The sequence below is a fragment of the Mytilus californianus genome, unplaced genomic scaffold (genome assembly GCF_021869535.1).
Source record: "Mytilus californianus isolate M0D057914Y unplaced genomic scaffold, xbMytCali1.0.p SCAF_11, whole genome shotgun sequence".
NCBI classification, from domain to species: Eukaryota; Metazoa; Mollusca; class Bivalvia; order Mytilida; family Mytilidae; genus Mytilus; species Mytilus californianus.
Genome location: NW_026262593.1, coordinates 11,390,947 through 11,411,318, shown reverse-complemented (window position 1 = coordinate 11,411,318; position 20,372 = coordinate 11,390,947). Strand labels below are relative to the sequence as shown.

Below are 20,372 nucleotides of genomic sequence, written 5' to 3'. Positions count from 1 at the left end.
CCCCCCCCCCCCCAACCCCATAAAATTAAATGGTAGCTCCCTTATGATTCTTTGAATGATAGAGGTGCATTGGGTGTTGCTAAATTGTAATTACTATTTTCTTTTACATAGGAGTGTGTACACAAAATGAATTTGGTGGCCTCATAATAATTTCTAAAATAAAAATCAACAATATAACAATGAATTTAATACGTTCAAAACATAGAGGCAAGTGCCTGGGAGAGTGTGACCGGTTCTGAATTGCCACCCACTAACTTCTGCAAAAGCTCAATTTGGAGTTCCAGTTTTTTCTTTTCTAGGTCCATTTGAATGTTCGTCTTCTCTTGTATCACTAATTTACCCTGCAGTGCACGATACTGTATGTCATGTATGTCCTGCACTGTTACCTTTTTTGAGGGTGTTCTCACTATCCTACAAATAAAAAAAAACATAATGATTTTTTTAAAAGATTGAATAATTTTACAACTCTTTTTATTGATCGATACCCAGGCATAATTCCACCAAATAGCTACTTAAACTCGGGGGCCACTTTCTATATACAAAGTGATTGAACGACGTGCCGTTGGAATATGTCATGTTTAGCGGTGGGGGCACAAGCCCCCTGGGCCCACCCACTAAATCTGCCTCTGAAATAACCACACGAAACACAACAAATATGAGAAAAGGTTACATTATTAACTACGCAATATAGGAAAAGGACTATACATTTTTAATATCTTAATTATACTAATAGGGTGGGGTCACACTAGAACCCCAGCGGCACCCCTATCAATCAAGTATTGATCCCCCCCCCCACCACCACCACCACCACCATCATCCATGCTTACTTAGATGCTGAAATGACTAAAACTTGAATACATTTAAAGTTATTATAAGGAAATATATCACTATAAATCACTATACCATATAGTTCTATCCTTAGCAGAATTTGTCAATACTTTTTAGGTTTAGGTTTGAAAGATTGTCACGTTTAGTGATATTAATGACTGCATTGTCATGAAGAACCGATAGCAAAATCTCACTTTGAGGTTCATTGTTGGAAATATAAACATGCATTGACAAATTTAATTTTATACATTGTATCAAGAAAAAAGTGTTAACCAAATAAACTAGCGGAACCTGTTTACACAACACATTTTTAAAGAGTTCTTGTTGCAGGCAAGGATTTGTATAGTAGCATATCTTACTATACAAATCCTTGTTGAAGGCCTTACTTTTAATTTCAGTGTCATTTTGGTCTCTTGTGGAGAGTTGTCTCATTGGCAATCATAACATATCTTCTTTTTTATATTTATTTTAAACTAACTTCCGCTTTTCTGTAATACTTGTTTGTACTGGAACAACTGTTTGTGTTAGGATAGGGTCATATCCAGTCAGCAGAGATGGACTCTGTTGACTGAGAGGGGTGGGCTGTCACTGATAAGTGATGCTGCCGACTCATAGAGATCCTGGCTGGCATCATCTTCTGGTAATGTGGCAGTGATAGTTGGTAGATCTGTAATAAATGAGAGAAAATTGACTTGTTGATACTGTGTTTGGGTATTTTATCTATCTGTTTATGGGGGATGGGGCAATGGAAACATATCATCATACATTAAATTCAGATACAATGTACTTTAAATTGCAAGTATAAAAAAATTGCACAAGACTAAATAAGACCCTATTTCAACCCTTTAAATATTATTATGGGTCTCAGCTATAAACTATGTGTTCCTGTCTAGGTTCAGACTGCAACAACAAATAGATAAACTTTATTCCGGATTTATGATAACCAGTCCGTATGTGTTTTAGTATTATAAATCATGACTAGTTTTCGCTCCAAATTATCTATTGTGGTTCATGTTAATCTAACAACAGATACCAGTTTGAAGACGACTTGGCGGGCACCTGCCACTTGTGAAAAAATGTTGAAAATAACACTTTAAAACCGTTATCAGTTTAAACAAATGCAATCTTGCAATAGTAAAACAAGAGCAGAACCTTCAAACCAACAAGAAACACGTTGGCAATCATTTAAGTAATAGAAAATTGGCCAAAATAAATTGTTTTCAGTCACGTGATATCAGTTGGGAATTCCCCTTCTTGTTGTGACGGCGGAGCAGACGAAACTTTTACTAAAATTGAATAAGGGAAACTATGTATCCCGGGATTAAAAAGGCTACGAATATGTGTGTTATTTTCATCGAATTTCATTAAAAATTAACAATAACAATAAAAAAACACCTTCAAAACAAAATTTTGCCAAAAATTGTTTGTTTATGAAAATTAAAAACATTTAGTTGGTTGAAACTGTTAAAGTTCACTTTTTACAAGGTGCAATAAAAAGGGTAGAGCCTTGAGAAGTTCTAATTAAGGGAAAAACACATTTAGGGATATATATTCTTATGTGCTAAATATTATTTACATACTTGTCTGGAATGACTCTGTTTCAAGTCCACCCTGAATCCCTCTGAAGCTGGTGGTGTCCGTCATCAGGTGGATAACCCTCTCCACTGCTGTGCTGGGTTGCTTTGGAGCTGGTCCTCCCCCAGTTTTGAATATTTCATTCCTGTGATTTGAATAAACGGCCTTGGCCACTCTTGTGGTGTTCCTCCATTTGTTTCGTACTTCTGTTGAAGTACGAAGAGCAACTCCAAGAGAATTTACCTTGATTGAATCTCATCCCAAATGTCTTTTACTGTGTTTGTTAATTTTCCATTTATGATGTTGGAGTTTTTTTCCACAAGCTGTTGTATCAAGTCTTCTTCTGCCACAGTAAAATTGGTCTTCTTTAGCCTTTTCAGTTTGCTTGGGGTTTGTTCAACTGGTTCAGCCATTTTTTTACAGACAGGAAGCTCATAAACAATGAATGATAGGTAGGTTTTATTTAATCACTTGATTAATCAGTTGATTAAATTTTAACGCATTGATTAATCAGTTGATTTAATTTTAATTCATTGATTATTTAATCAACGCGTTAAATATTGTTGAACAACAGAAAATAAACGACTCGTTATGTAACGACTCGTTTAAAAATTTAACGACTCGTTAAATTTAATCAATCGTTAAAATAACGACAAGATGAACAACAGAGCCCAGATATGCACAAGCTAGTTAAAGGGTCACACTTATCGGTATTCATGACGGTAAATTCTCCTCATCTCAAAAAAGCAATAAAAAAAAACAAAAAAAAACGCAACTATGCAAGTTGTAAAAAAGGATCAAAATGAATCGAAATATTGACGCTTATGCGACAGTTAACGTGGTGCTCATATGTAAAAAAACTTCCAGGATACTGCAAAACATATTGATAGTCGTAAAAATAACATTAATGACGCTTTATCTCTTTAGCAGATTGAAAAATTCCACAGTCTCGCTTCACATGCAGTGAAGCTTCCACACAACTGCCCGAGTGTCTACGAAGTAATGTGGTGTTGAATGAAACAGTCGAACAATTCTGGACACATGCTGTTGCTAAGATCTTTGTATAATATAGGTTTTTCTCACTTTGTTAGATTTTTGTTGCTGAATGGTATTATATATAATTCACATGATCTTCCTCTTATATCAGAATATCAGAAAACGTTCTCATTTACTTTGTAGCGCACTGTTTTAAAGTTTTGAAACTCAAACACACTACTATAAAACTTTATGTGGTATTAGACATGCTTATTTGAAGTCAGGATATCATAATCCTCTAGAAACGCCTCTAGGCGAATTTTTACCACGACTCACTCTGATTTTAAAATCTGTTAAACGCATACAAGGTTCACAAACTAGAACTAGGTTGCCAATTACTTTTCCAATTTACAGAAAAATTGCCTCAGACCGAGAAGGGGCGTGTATAATAAGTATATTGATTGTTTAAAAGAAAAAACTTGCATAGTTGCGTACAGGTAAAAAGGGAAGCTTTAACTAGACAATTTTTTCTAGAGAAATTTAAGAATATTTTAGAACTTTGCGGTTATGACCCAAACTTGTATAATGGTCATTCTTTCAGATCGGGTGCCGCAACTAATGCGGGAAAAGCACTCGTAGAAGATCATATGATCATAGTACTTGGTCGATGGAAATCGGATAGTTATTGTAGATATATCAAGATTTCTTCAACTTTAATTTTGTATATTAATACGCTTATCGATAGTTTTAGTGGTTTATTCTACTTGTCTTTGAAACATGTTATATTATCGTTGATATTTTGAAGGCCAAACCACCTCACACCTCAAACCATCTTTGGGGGCACTCATCTGATTCTCATCTGAGTTTTTAGACATTAATGAAATTTTATTGTCTGGATCTATAAACCTAACTTTCCCCTAAGAATTCAGTTGTGTCTCACCACCACCGTCAGATGAACTCGTTCGGCACCCATGCTGCGCTGTCTAAAGCGATAGGGAGCCATGTTTTGCTTCCTCGGATCATGCTGTGTTCCTTCGATTTGACGGGTGTGTCATTGCCTTGGAAGTTTGCTCCTCATGAATTCTAATAAATTTTTTAGGCACGGACCGGTCAAAATTTATACATAGCTGAGATGACTCCCAAGGACCAAAAATAATTGTATAATCATAAACATATGTATATATATATTGAATAATATTCTTGTCAGCAGTAATGTCCACCAAGGTAAGATTTTAAATATCGAAAAATATTGGATACGCGCTTTCGTGAATTTTGTTTTTCGTTTACTCGTTAAGTATTGTCAACCTTCGAATGTTTGGATAAGTCATTTTCCATACTTATACAAGAAATATAAAAATTAAAACATTAACATGAGAAAATATCCTATTATAAGAACCTCGTATATAGTAAAAGATGAGTGTAAAATTTACACAAAGAAGTATGACCGATTTCCCTTTTATTTGTTTCACTGTTTAAAAACAATTGAAGCAATTTTGCATGTTTTCATTGCAACAAAATGTCATCAATTCTAACTCTTTTGAGGGACAGTACACCAAGTGTGATGTTTTGTGAATAGGTTTTCATTTCTTCCTTGTTTCTTTTGTGTCGCTTTTGTTAACTCATTGCAGCCACACTCTCTTTTTTTCAATAAAAATATTGGTAGTCTTTTGATAGAGTACTGTCCTCGTTTTCGAGGTGTTGATCCCCACTTGAGTGACCAGACTCAAGCTAGCGACCAATTCTAGCGACCAATCAAGCTAGCGACCAATTCTAGGGACCACTAAAGAACACAATGAGAATCAACTTGTCTAAGAATCATTATGTGGTATATGAGAAAACCACAAAACCACATTATGAAACAACGTTCTGTTAAAAAGAAAATATATCTACCAGTGCGGTATACATATTGTTTTTAACGTTTAAATGACCAGAAATGTCCATCAAATTAAGGGAGAAGGGACACTACAATACGAATGACGTCTGTAGCTGAATGCACTAACTAGTTTGGTTGCTAAATGTCTGCATCAATATCAATGAGTAAAATATAACGTGCCAGAAAATCGTAAAAGCCAAAACAATTTAATACAATAGAAAAACAAAGGATATGGGGTATCCCTCCATGACATAAAATCAGTAAATGCACAGCGAAAAACACACAAAAAGCTAAGGAACATTCTTTGTTAACGAACTATTTTTATTCCCCTACATTCGAACACATACTATATGTTATCATATATGTATTTATATGAATAAAGGTGCGCCCCTCTCCGGAGTTTATTCTATCGGGAAAGGGACTAGTTGGGAAATAAAGTAATCAATATTTTGACGTCTTCTTTACGTTTTCTCTGTTTTCCAAACTCTAAACCGAGATCGCAAAGATAAATCAATTATTGTAAACAAAATATTAAAAACGGAGCGTATATCCGTCAAGCACATAATGGCTATACAATAGTACTTTGCGGTTTAGAAATCAGAATAAAAAGCCAAAGAGTTTTAAGAATTTTAATAATAAAAAAAAAACAAGAGTGTTTGTTTATGATGATTTGCTCGCACAATCGTTTTCAATTTTCAGTGAACCGTAAATAATTTAAAAAGTACATATTTTAATGAATATGTGTACCTAGTTTCAAGTTGATCTGACTACAACGTCATCTTAGACTAGATTCAACACTAACGTCATTCTAATGCAGTATGAATGGACGGACAAACGGACAAATGAATTAACGAACGAACACAAAAACCAGATAATATTATGGGCTTTACTGTCGTAGGCGGAGCATAGAATAACTATCTAATGTGAGTTCACTTAAACTTGTTCCTTTGTACAATGTATCAGCTTTCAAATAAACGAAATAAGAAAAATATTATGTGCGAAAGAATAACTATATACTGGCTTTCCATACACTCGGCATCCTCGAATATCCTTTATTTTCTAGAAAAGGAACTTTTAATGTCTATTCCCTATACTGAAAATGAAAACATACAAAATAACAAACTGTAAGAGTACATTTCATGCCCACAAACAATATTTTGAATTGAAAGTATACGTGCACTATTTTGTATGGCATGCATCCTTACTTAAAAGAAATGTAAAGATTTTTTTGTTTAAAAAAAAACCGTACACTTTGAATGTCAATTTTGAACCCCTTCAATTCCCAGAAGGTCCTAACCCCCAAAAAATGTACGGTGGAAACGTAAAAAAAAAATAATACCAACTTTGAACCTCTTCAATTCCCAGAAGGTCCTGACCCCCAAAAAATCATTTCAGTGGGTCCTGCTCTGATTCATTACCTTTCATTTGAGCTATGTCCGGTGTCGAACTTTGCCGTACGGAGCTGGCGAGACTTGCCGAAAGAATGTACGGTGGAAACGTAAAAAAAAAATAATACCAACTTTGAACCCTTTCAATCCCCAGAAGGTCCTAACCCCCAAAAAATCATTTCAGTGGGTCCTGCTCTGATTCATTACCTTTCATTTGAGCTATGTCCGGTGTCGAACTTTGCCGTACGGAGCTGGCGAGACTTGCCGAAAGAATGTACGGTGGAAACGTAAAAAAAAAAATAATACCAACTTTGAACCCTTTCAATCCCAAGAAAGTCCTAACCCCCAAAAAATCATTTCAGTAGGTCCTGCTCTGATTCATTACCTTTCATTTGAGCTATGTCCGGTGTCGAACTTTGCCGTACGGAGCTGGCGAGACTTGCCGAAAGAATGTACGGTGGAAACGTAAAAAAAAAAATAATACCAACTTTGAACCCTTTCAATCCCAAGAAAGTCCTAACCCCCAAAAAATCATTTCAGTAGGTCCTGCTCTGATTCATTACCTTTCATTTGAGCTATATCCGGTGTCGAACTTTGCCGTACGGAGCTGGTGAGACTTGCCGAAAGAATGTACGGTGGAAACGTAAAAAAAAATAATACCAACTTTGAACCCCTTCAATTCCCAGAAGGTCCTAACCCCCAAAAAATCATTTCAGTGGGTCCTGCTCTGATTCATTACCTTTCATTTGAGCTATGTCCGGTGTCGAACTTTGCCGTACGGAGCTGGCGAGACTTGCCGAAAGAATGTACGGTGGAAACGTAAAAAAAAAATAATACCAACTTTGAACCCCTTCAATTCCCAGAAGGTCCTAACCCCCAAAAAATCATTTTAGTGGGTCCTGCTCTGATTCATTACCTTTCATTTGAGCTATGTCCGGTGTCGAACTTTGCCGTACGGAGCTGGCGAGTCTTGCCGAAAGAATGTACGGTGGAAACGTAAAAAAAAAAAATAATACCAACTTTGAACCCTTTCAATCCCCAGAAAGTCCGAACCCCCAAAAAATCATTTCAGTAGGTCCTGCTCTGATTCATTACCTTTCATTTGAGCTATGTCCGGTGTCGAACTTTGCCGTACGGAGCTGGCGAGACTTGCCGAAAGAATGTACGGTGGAAACGTAAAAAAAAAATAATACCAACTTTGAACCCCTTCAATTCCCAGAAGGTCCTAACCCCCAAAAAATCATTTCAGTGGGTCCTGCTCTGATTCATTACCTTTCATTTGAGCTATGTCCGGTGTCGAACTTTGCCGTACGGAGCTGGCGAGACTTGCCGAAAGAATGTACGGTGGAAACGTAAAAAAAACAATAATACCAACTTTGAACCCCTTCAATTCCCAGAAGGTCCTAACCCCCAAAAAATCATTTCAGTGGGTCCTGCTTTGATTCATTACCTTTCATTTGAGCTATGTCCGGTGTCGATTTTTGCCGTATGGAGCTGGCGAGACTTGACGAAAGAATGTACGGTGGACACGTAATAAAAGATTAATACCAACTTTGAACCCCTTCAATTCCAAGAAGGTCCTAACCCCCAAAATGCATTTTAAGAGGCTCTGGTCGGATAAAAATCAATTGATAGAAATCGTTTGTATGTTTTTTGGTAGATTTTAAGTCCCTGTCTATGATTTTTTCAAGAGTATCAGTAGATAAAATTCATTTCGCCTTGTTATTTTGTCGCCATCCTGAGGTGTTTTTTTTTGTCTTAAATGTACAGTGTACATTATATGAATAACTTAATTAGAAAAAGCCAAATGAAATTTTTAAACGGCACTGAATGAAAAAAAAATCGTAAGCTTAAAATTATTTATTCAGCAACACTACAGATGTCACATGTCAAGCAGGATCTTCCTACCTTGCCACAGAACCAATATATTTAGAGTCAGCTCATCCATGTAGACGGTTTCGATAATTTTACAACCCAATTCGCGATTTTTTACATGTTGACATGATTTAGTGTGAATCAATATTTCTATTGATACATGTATGTACTATCTAAGGCCATCCTGTTTTTTCCTAAAACTTTCATAACACAAATCTATTTTATTAAAGAAACATGTAATTTTAAGGGATATAAAAGATGACTTTATCAGGGTACGAAGGTTCGATTCCTTCCCTAGGCTTTAACCTTATTAGCTGGTCGCAAAGAGGACATATTGCCTAGTGGCCTCGCCCTGCTAAAGTTTTCTTTTTTCAGATTATAGTAATATTAATGTATAAACAAAATATGCTAAGTGTTTCATTTAATGCGGGGAGGGTGGAGGGGGGGGGGGGGTGCAAATTAACACAACTACTGGTAAATTTTCTCAATTTACCAGCAAAGCACAAGCTGTGAACAGAATACAAGTCATTATTTAACATCCCAGGTTCATGTATCAACCTGCAATTTACACATTGCATATTTCTTAATGGTCTAAATCAAATAAGTGAAAACAGAGTGTTATACTCTACACATCTGACATTCAAAAAGAACGAATTTCACTGTTCAGTACAAAAAAGATGTACTTTAAATGCAGTTCATTTCAAAACTTTATAGCAAGATATTTTTCTAATTAAACAGACAACAAATCAATAAAAAAAAATAAAAGAAAAATAATACCATACATCTTTTTTTTCCAATTTGAATACTTAGAATTCCAAGAATATGAATCTTCAACCAGTCCTTAGAACGCAGAAATCGTTTTCTGTTAAAAAAAGTTCAAGATTACACATTGGAGGATATATACTCTGTTATACTTACAGACATTAAATTGTTCTCAGCACAAGGATTAATTGATTGAGGGTTGTTTTTATTTTCATCTAGTGACAAACAGTTCGTGCAGCTTTAAAGCGAATTAGTACAACCGATAAAATGTGACATGGCTTTAAAGCAGTTTGTATGAAAACTTTAAATGTGTAAATATGCATTTTTGTCAATGAGATGAACAACCTGTAAAATATAATTGATTTGTATTATATCTTGAAAACCACCGAAAAAAACCAAATGTAACCGTCATTAGAATAATTATTTAATCCTGGTTCAACTTGCTGGAATCCGACATTTATTTTTACTTTCTGATGGCATAATGAAATTACCTGCGAATACGATCATAGATCATCATACACGGGGCGCAAAATTTACTTGCGAGAGCTTCCATCTCATTGGATAAAACGGTAACGTGATCAATTTCTAATATTAATTTAGTTCAAGCTGTCAATCATTTTATTTATATTACGAATGATATATACCACGTGTCTAACTCATTAAAATATTTAAACAAACTCATCATTCGGATTCGTTTGTTTAAATATGTTTAGTCGTAAGAACCATGTTATATATATTACATGTACGGGAGTTTCAAGTATATAATGATTTGCATTTCATAAGTCTCTCAGCTTTCCCGAAATATTCTTCATTTTCTAAACTTTTATATATATAATGTTTCATACACTTTATACTGTAAATTCCATCCAGACCCTCAGAGCAGTTGCTGGGCGCTTCTGAGAGGTCCGCGTTTGAACAATATATATTACTGCGTCTCAGTTCAATGTTTCCCGCCAAAAGAAATGAAAACTTAAAAGGAGTTGCTACAATGTATTAAATTCGATGCGTTTTCCATACTATGATAACTGTTTGGAATGGACACTTTGTGAAGTTTTTTTATGCGTGGTTCTGATGGATGTTCAATTTATATGGATATTTCTAATGTAGTCGTATGAAAAGAACAACGTGGTAAGTTTATCTTTTTATCATACTTTATTCCTTGTCTGCAATAAGCTAGTTTATATTTTGTTGTTTATATGTCCGTTCGTCTATTCGCTTAGCAGTCCGTTACACTTTGTCTTACTTTTATATTTGCCCATGCTTTTGTCTCAAAATGGTAATGAATGTTCCTGTTGCTATCTTGTACCAGGCATTAAGCTTAAATCCCTTTTTCTACAACGGTTTTTAATGCAAGAACGTGTTGACTAATGTGAAAAGCTGACAGTATCACTTTTAACAAGATTTCTAAAGCCAAATATCGGTTACAGACTAGGTGATGCATTGTTGCGCCCAATTTTTAAAACATATCTCTAATGGTATATTTAAAAGATAAATTTACTTCTTTTCATTGCAATCAATAAACATATAATAAACCAAAAGGTGAAATATTCACTAAATTATAAGTAAAAAATAGAAATATAATTAAACATTAATTCTTCAACTTTCCTTCTTTTATTGTCAAAATGTATGTTGCTTAATGTTTTTTACACCGTACAAGTATGTTAATTTTTGTTTTACGCGTGTGTAGGCACAATCAATAGTTGCGAACAAATTGACCGCAATAAAAGTTCAGAACGTTCCATATCAGATCAGGGGCAGGTTGTCTGATGTATCTGAAAATTTCAGGAAATATGTAGGGAATTTTTGCAGATTTAGGAAATGATCTTGAATAATATAAAAGATAGAGATAACTGTAAACAGCAAAAGTGTTAAGCAATGTAAGCTCTACAAATAAGTCAACATGATCAAAATTTCCAATTGAACTCTTTAGGAGTTATTTTAAAAAAGAAGATGTTGCTCTTTAAAGTAAATTTTACAATTTTACTCAACTTTTCGTTAATTATGTGGTATCTTTTACAAAAATCTTCTCATCTGAAACTACTGAGACAAATTTAACCAAACTTGGCCACAAGCATCGTTCTGGTATCTTTTTTAAAAAATGTGTCCGATGACCCCACCTGCCAACCAAGATGGCCGACATGGCTAGTATAGGGGTAAAATGCAATTTGTGGCTTATATAAACCAAAGCATTTACAGCAATTTGACAAGTGACAAAATTCTTCATTAGGTCAATATCTATTTGTCCTGAAATTTTCAGACAAATCAAGCAATCCGTTGTTGGGTTTCTACCCCTGAATTGGTAATTTTAAGAAAATTTTCAATTTTTTTGTTATCTTCAATATTATTATAGATAGAGAAAAACTGTAAACAGCAATAATGTACAGCAAAGTAAGAGCTACAAATAAGTCAACTTGACCAAAATAAACATTTGACCCGTTAAGTAGAAATTGCCCTTTACAGTCAATTTTTAACAATTTTCGTAAATTTTGTAAATTTTTGTTACTTTTTACAAAATATTTTCCTCTGAAAATACTGAGCCAAGTTCATTATAGATAGATATAATTGTAAACAGCAATGATGTTCAGTAAAGTAAGATCTACAAACACATCACCATCACAAAAACACAATTTTGTCATGAATTCTATTCTTACATATTGGAATTATTGTCTATAATGTATGTCCTTTGTTTAATACGCACATAGATTAAGGTGAGCGACACAGGCTATTTAGAGCCTCTAGTTGATAATGCTTTTTTTTCCTTCACAAGATTCTTCCTGGCAAAATTAATCGGAACCTTTCTCATCGTATCCAAATTATTAAGGCAACATGATTAATAATTATTGATTGATATGGCTAATCCGAAAACTGTAAACGGAAATGTCGGTAAACACGCACGGCACTAACCTCGTGATCGTATATTGAAGAATGCGTTGTGTATATTAAGATGAAAAAGATGTCTATACCAATGAACGATTTAATGACGGATCCGGAGTGACAATAACATTCACACATAGATGCCATGACGTTTCATACAGACAGCGCTGATGCACAAAAGTACATGTATAATTTCAACAGTACTATGATAGTCTCTACTTGTCTTGGATCACAAGGGAGCTATTAAACCATGAGTTCCAAATGGCGAAGTTGAAATCAGCCCTTTGTAAATAAGTTCCTTATGTTGTAACTATAATCCCGTTCCCTTTTCACAAATTTGACCTACCGAATTAGACAATTTCCCGGGTTTGTAATAACATAAGCAACACGACGGGTGCTATATGTGAAGCAGGATCTGCCTACTTCCAAAACCCCTGAGATCACCCCAGTTTTTGGTGTTGTTCTTGTTGCTTTGTTTTTAGTTTTCTATGCTGTGTCTTGTGTACTATTATTTGTCTTTTGTCTTTTCTTTTTTAGCCATTGCGTTGTCAATATAAAAAAGAAGATGTGGTATGAGTGCCAATGAGACAAATCTCCACAAGAGACCAAATGACACAGTAATAAACAACAATAAGTTACCGTGTATGGCCTTCAACAATGAGCAAAGCCCACACCGCATAGTGAGCTATAAGAGGCCTCGAAATGACAATGTGAAAAAATTCAATAGTTATCAAAGGTACCAGGCTTATGATTTAATGCGCCAGGCGCGCGTTTCGTCTACATAAGACTAATCAGTGACGCTCAGATCAAAATATTTAGAAAGCCAAACAAATTAAAAGTCGAAGAGCATAGAGGCGCATCAAGGAGCATTGAGCATCGTTTTCAAACGAGAAAACTAACGTCCTAATTATGTAAAAAAAATGAACAAAAAACAAATATGTGTAACATATCAACAAACGACAACCACTGAATTACAGGCTCCTGACTTGGGACAGGCAGATACAGAATGTGGCGGGATAAAACATGTTAGTTTATTTTCGGTCCATCTGGTATCTGTCGCCACTCTTTTATCCTTAAACTTATGCCTAAACATGTTTATGGATTACAGCTTACTATTACTTGATTAATTTCACCTGACTGGGCGGAGTTTAACCCGTTCGCTTATTATAGACCAAACCATCTGTAGACAGGTGTTTTGGGATAAACTCATCAATGAAATGTCTAGTTATGGTCAGTGGTCCACTTAAAATATATAAATATTATATGTGTATTCGCAAAATAAATACTTGTAATGTACACAGTTTAGATTTTCTTGTAGTGCGGAGTTTAAAAACATGTGCAACTGCTGTCGTTATAGTTTCACTTTCATATTCACAAATTCCTACATGTAACAATTTCGCAAAATCTGCATATGTCGTTATTCTATAATGTTTTGGTGACACTGATAGGTGATTAGAAACCAGTAATAACTATAACAGCAATCATTCTTATCCCACACATCTACAAATAGACTGCCCTTATGCAAATTGAAACGTAATTATACAGCAAACAGTAATGAATAATATATCTTACAGAAAGAAATTCTCTTTCGTTTTAAAAAGAAAGCTATGAACAACAACCGAAAGCTAAATCGTTTTGGTCTCCAATCTAAACATTCTAAAAATCTAAGGCAGTATATAAACCATTGATATTTCCCTATCTTTAACAGCTTCTGACATAACTTTTCATTTGAACATATACTCAGAAAAGATTGCTACGAACTTGAACCTGAACTGACATTATTATCAAGGTCAACAGTGCAGACCGTAGAAAGCTAAGGCCAACAATATTAATGTACAGTAAATTTGGTACCGATAATATAGTAAATAACCTATCACTTTATTAAAGGTTAAAAAAAAAAGCTCATGAAGACCTCATGTGTATTAAAATTTAAACACCTGCTTGAGTTATATGTGCATCAATCAATTTCGTATTGATTATTGTTGAATAGTTTCATTTCAATAAATTTCTGACCATATGCTTTTCATATACTTGTTACGGTTGGTTTTGTTCTTATGCTTTAAAATCAATGTTTTTTTTCAAATGTTAACATAACTTTTTTTCAGGATTTATTGGATAGATATTTCGAAGACGAAAGAATAGAAGCAACCTGCTGTAATGGTGTAAAGAGATGGCGACATATTCGTTTAATAAATGTGCCATCAGATCTGTCAATCTGTCTGGTGCGCCACACGTCAATGAACAACATAACAAGAAAGAAAAGGAAACCAATATCAATTGACAGAATTTTGAATATGGGAAAATACATGTCTACACAAACGGATCTTTTATACAGGCTTACTGGTGTTGTAATTCACCATGGAACTAGTCCAAGAAATGGACATTATACATATGTCAAGACAGATGGAGGTCCTCAAATACAGATTAATGATTGCTCATTTAAAGTTTACGATGATGCTAATCTTTTGAAAGATTCATACCTTCTGCAGAACGAACAAATTCCGGATGATGAAGCCATATGCCACCATTACCTTCCAGATGTAATAATGTCCATAATTGAGTGTGAAGGCTGGAAGAAATTAGAAAACACCATTCAATTCTCTGTAGGTCTGAGCGTGAGGAAAGATATGCTTTTCCAACTGATGCAACAAATTACGATTACGGAGGAAATACAGATACACTCTTGGAAGGCCTATAAACTTATCCAAGAGGTTATGGGTTCGGTGGTTGATACTTCCATTGCAGACATTTCAAAAAAAGTTTTAACTTATTTTTCCAACAACTGTCCCGCAGCACTGTATGAAAACTTTGGAATTACTAGCATAAGATCCTATCATTGCTGTAACTGTGACAATAAAGGTACAGATTGTGAGCAGCACTTGTTACATGATTGTCAAATGTTCAATAATCCAGTAAATTCATCCGTTACTTCCCGCAAACTGTCGACCTGCAATATGTGTGGAGAACAATCTTTAACTAAAGAAGAGTACGTGATAAATCGGGCCAGGACTATGATTGTGAAGGACTGTCTCGACATTTTAAAACTTGAGCAGTTGGAATCACTTATGTCGATATATAATCCAAGGGCAATCGTCTCAAACTCAGGAACAGTTATTTTTAAATACGCATCGGAAGCAGTACACATATTGTTGGTAGAAAGACATGGAACAGTTTGCCAAATAAACGTAGGTCAGGTTTACGAAGCAATTCGTAACACCAATGAATGTGTTATGTTTCTAGAAAAGAACACGAAGCAGTCTGGATATGAAGCAGAGGCTAGCAAGTTTGCACTAATAAAGGAACAATATATATGTAAAAATGATAACGATCCATTATCACTTTTCCTCTGTGAAGAAGAGAAAAACCTTATCAAAAATTTCAAAGCGCCGGTTTGTGTTGGATCACTTCATTTGAGTAAAGAGGAGACCAACAGATTTTTGTTGGACGACTTTTCCGACCTGAATATTGATGCTTATTTAGAAACTTTGAAATCGAAATCTGAAAATAACATGTTTCTTCCTGCTGTGTGGTATAATGCCACATTTTCGTCAACTTTCGTGAGAAAACCAGATACTTCTAAAGCTTGGTTGAACAATGATTTAATTTTTGTACCTGCCAATGTTGATAGTAATCATTGGGTATTAATAGTCATCAAACCTAAAGAGAGATATATATATTATCTTGATCCACTTGGAAAAGACCCCAATCATGATGTATTGGATCTCCTTTGTAAATTTCTAAACAATCAAATATTACTGGAACATTTCGAGAGCCACCTAACGGTATGGAAAGTAGAAAACCTGATGGATAATGGAATATTTCCAAGTCCGACAGATTCAACATCATGTGGACCATTGATATGCCTGTATGAAAAGATGATATTGGAAGACAGGAGATTGATGGAATACCACGTTTCGCCTGTACAGATCAGGCAATATATCTTCAAAGAAATCATTAAAGTTTACAAAAATGACTTAAACACTGATCTTTCATTTGGACTAAAAAATATTATATTTACTGAAGATTTGGATGCAGTTGTCTACAATATTGTTATGGGAAAACACGTATGTAACGATTTGCATAACAACTTTTTAAAGAATCCATGCAATATGAAGCGACAGGATTTGATAGGCTTTGCCGATGAATATCTCTCTCCGGACGTTTATTATTTAATCCAAACTTACTTATCTGATACTTACTTTATGCATGTTACACGTCCATTAAAACTATCATACCAGCAATCAATTTTCTCTGATGCAAAGCAGATGAACACTAAACTGCAGCAAAATGTTATGTACGCAAACTGGTACGTAGAATGTGTTTTGGGAAAGGAGGTAATTGCAGAGATACTTGGACGGTTCCAGAACATCACAACTGTTGAAATGAGACAAATCTGCTCAAAGACAGAGTATTCCTGTCGTGAAGCCATAAAGGAAGAAATCCAAAGTTTTAGACAGGCAAGAAAGAATTTGAAGATGAATTAATGCGAAGAGTGATAAATTTCAAAGGTTACTTCATGATATCCTTTTGCTTTAATCCGTAAGAGGGTTAGAACGAAATTTCTGCATACCTGTAACAACTGTTTACTGTATTATGTTTGAATACTATGGTGTTAATAATGATAAAGATGAAGATACTTTATGATGATGGTACATTTTTATGGTAGTGCTGAGAATGTTGATGTTGAAGTAGGGTTAAATAGACGAAAGATATGTTATTGATTATAATGGTGATACGTTTCTGGTTATTGTGCTTAGCATGATGATGGTGCAGTAAAGTTTATATTGCCTAAATATATATCAATGATCAAGATGGGGATACATTTTTGTTGATGGTGCTGAACATGATTATGTTGAAGTAAAGTTTTACTTGACAATAGAGATGTTAAAGATAAAGATGGTGTTTAAACTTTGTTGACGGTGCTGAACATGATTATGATGAAGTAAAATTTCAGCTAACAATAGTGATGTTAATGATGAAAATGGAAGTATATTGCTGTTGATGGTGCTGTCATGAAGATGGTGATGTTACGTTTTAACTGATGACAGTGATTCTAATGATTATGATAGTAATACGTTTTCGTTGACGGTGCTGAAAATGATGATGTTGAGGCAACGTTTTAACTGACGACAGCGATGTTAATGATTATGATGGTGGTACGAATCCGTTAATTGTGCTGAACGTGGTGATGGTGAAGAAACAGTTTAACTGATGACAGCGATGTTAATGATTATGATGGTGGTACGTTTTCGTTAACGGTGCTGAACATGATAATGATGAAATAAAATTTAAATAGCCAATTGTGATGTTAATGATTATAATGGTAGCACATATTTGTTCGGGGCTAAGCATGACGATGGCGAAAAAAGTTTTAATTCACGAAAGATATGCAATTGATTATGATGATGGTACGTTTCTGTTCATTGTGGTGATAGTGACGATGGTGAAGTAAGGTTTTACTTGACAAAAGTGATGTTAATGACAAAGATGGAAGTTACATTTTTGTTGATGAAGCTGAACATGATGATGGTGAAGTAACGTTTTACTTGACAATAGTGATGTTAATGACAAAGATGGAGATACATTTTTGGTGATGTTGCTATACATGAAGATGGTGAACTTAAGTTTTAATTGACAACAGTGATAATAAAGATTATAATGGTGATACGTTTCTTTTGACGGTGTTGAACATGGTGATGGTGAAGTAATGGTTTAACTGACGGCAGGATGTTAATGATTACGATGGTGGTACGTTTCCGGTGATGGTACTGGATATGATGACGGTGAGGTCACGGTTAAACTGACGGCAGTCATGTTAATGATTACGATGGTGGGACGTTTCTGTTGACGGTGCTGAATATGTTGAAACTTGAAATAAAGTTGTAGTAGCCAATGCCAGTATTTGTTAGCGGTGCTGAACATCACGATGGTGAAGTAAAGTTTAAATAGCCGAAAGCTATGTAATTGATTATGATGGTGGTACATTTCTGTTCATGAGAATGATCATGAAGAAGTAAGGTTTAAAATGTCAAGATGACGATGAAGATACAATTTTGTTGATGGTGCTGAACATGATTACTAGTATGTTGAAGTATATATTTTTTGACAATTGTGACGGTGCTGAACATGACGATGGTGAGTTTTATTATTATGATGATGGTACGTTTCCGTTGACGGTGTTAAAAATGATGAGGGTGAGAGGTTAATGGTGCTAAATATGATTATGATTGTGGTGGAACGTTTTTGGTAGTGCTGAACATGATTATGGTGATGTAAAGTATAATTAACAGTAATTACCAGAAGTAAACGTTTTAGTTGCCAAAAATTGTGTTTTTAATAAAAATTGAGATATATTGTATTGACAGTACTGAACACAATTAAGATGAAGTAAAATTCTAATTGCCAATAGTGATGTTTATGAAAATAATGGTTGTATATTTTTGTTAACAGAGCTGAACACAATTATAGTGAAGTAAAATTATGATTGTCATAGTGATGTTTATGATTATAATGGTTGTATATATTTGTTAAAAGTTTTGAAGTAAAGTTTTGAATGCCAATAGTAATGTTATTAGATAAAGTGGTTGCTTATCTTGAGTGTTGAAGCTGAATACGATGATGATCTAGTTTATATTGCCAATACTGATGTTCACGATAATGAAGGTTGTGCAGGTGTTTATTTGGTCCTGATGATTGTTATAACGATGTTTTGTTCACAATGCCTGTGATGATGATGATGATGATGATGATGATGATGATGATGATGATGATGATGATGATGATGATGAGGATGAGGATGAGGATGATGATGATGATGATGATGAGGAGGAGGAGGAGGAGGAGGAGGAGGAGGTAAAAGAGGAGCAGGAATGAAATGAGAAGGAGTAGGATATGTAATGATGTTAATGAAAATGATGAACATTTGAAGTACAATGGAGATGAAAAGATGGTGACAATTTTGGTTATTTGGTTTATTTTTATAACGTTTTGGATGGTTTTAATTATTATAAATGTGAATGTGTCATGTGAAAGACAGTTATATTGAATATTGTTTATGATATGTTTATTGTGATTGTGACATTATTTGTAATGATATAATGTGTAATGGTGTTAAAATATTCCTAATAATGACCAATGAAACAATGTGTGTATTGCTGATTATCAATTCTTTGTGATGGTTAATTTATCTGTGATGCTAATCAATAGTGGTCAATAATAATAATGATTTTGATGGCATAGAGGAATTGGACGATTTTATTTGTAATGGTAATGATGATACTTATAGGATTATGGTCATACTAATAGTGATAATAAAGGTGCTATTGATAGAGGATAGAGAACCCGATATAATGTTGATGATAATAATGTGACGTAACTTTTGTAGACAAAATGGTTGATTTTGATGTTGATGACGATTTGTACAAGAAATAAACTTTCATAAAATCATTTGGAATCAATCAAGTTCAATATATTTGAATATTGTGTTATTTGTACAAATGCCATGTTTTTAATATAAATGTCTGTTCAATGCAATTCTGTAACTTTGTAAGCTGAGTTGTTTTAAAACCGTTTTATGACTTTCTCCTATTATAGTTTCAAAATAATTATGACGACGATGAAGATGGTGGAATCTGTTACGAAGCATTTAAGCATTATTATGGAAGAATATGGTACGAAAATTATGACATAATCTTGTTTCTTCTTGTTTTTTTTTACGAATAAAACAAGGACCAGTCCATAAAGAGCAAAAGTCGAAAACTAACTGATAATATCATGCAAACAAACAATGAACACACAGTCTCTAAAAACATAACAACATGGAAATCAAAAGACCGAACAAGACGTATCACACAAAACAAAACCCATTCAGTTGTCAGGTTTCAATTATATTAACATAGTAGGGAAACTCATGAATAAGTTTACATTTTTTTGCCATTGCAGGATCAAAATGAGAACATTTATCAGCTCTCCTTTATGTATAGAGGGACCGATTTTACGGTATTCCAAAATTAATAGAACTTTGCAATGTTTAGAACGGGTTTGTGAAATTCATATGTTATTTGAGAATCAGTAACATCAATTCGTTAATTTTACTGATGCCATCACGAGTTGGTAGAACGTAATAGAATAATTATCCGTTTCAAAGATGATAGCAGATATGTTCCAAATGTCATAACTACAATCCCGTCCACTTTTAAGGAATGAGACCTACCAGACAATAA

General features: G+C 34.4%; 2 long non-coding RNA genes across 2 annotated transcripts; one reads left to right on the top strand and one right to left on the bottom strand.

Moving 5' to 3' along the window:
• Positions 1-167: 167 nt before the first annotated feature.
• Positions 168-5,139, bottom strand: LOC127719548 (uncharacterized). The gene is made up of 3 exons (XR_007990362.1): positions 2,409-5,139; positions 1,307-1,495; positions 168-411 (listed from the first exon to the last, which is right to left on the bottom strand). It is a non-coding gene; the product is annotated as an uncharacterized LOC127719548 (long non-coding RNA).
• Positions 5,140-7,609: 2,470 nt separating this feature from the next.
• Positions 7,610-8,178, top strand: LOC127719547 (uncharacterized). The gene is made up of 2 exons (XR_007990361.1): positions 7,610-7,684; positions 7,862-8,178. It is a non-coding gene; the product is annotated as an uncharacterized LOC127719547 (long non-coding RNA).
• Positions 8,179-20,372: the final 12,194 nt, after the last annotated feature.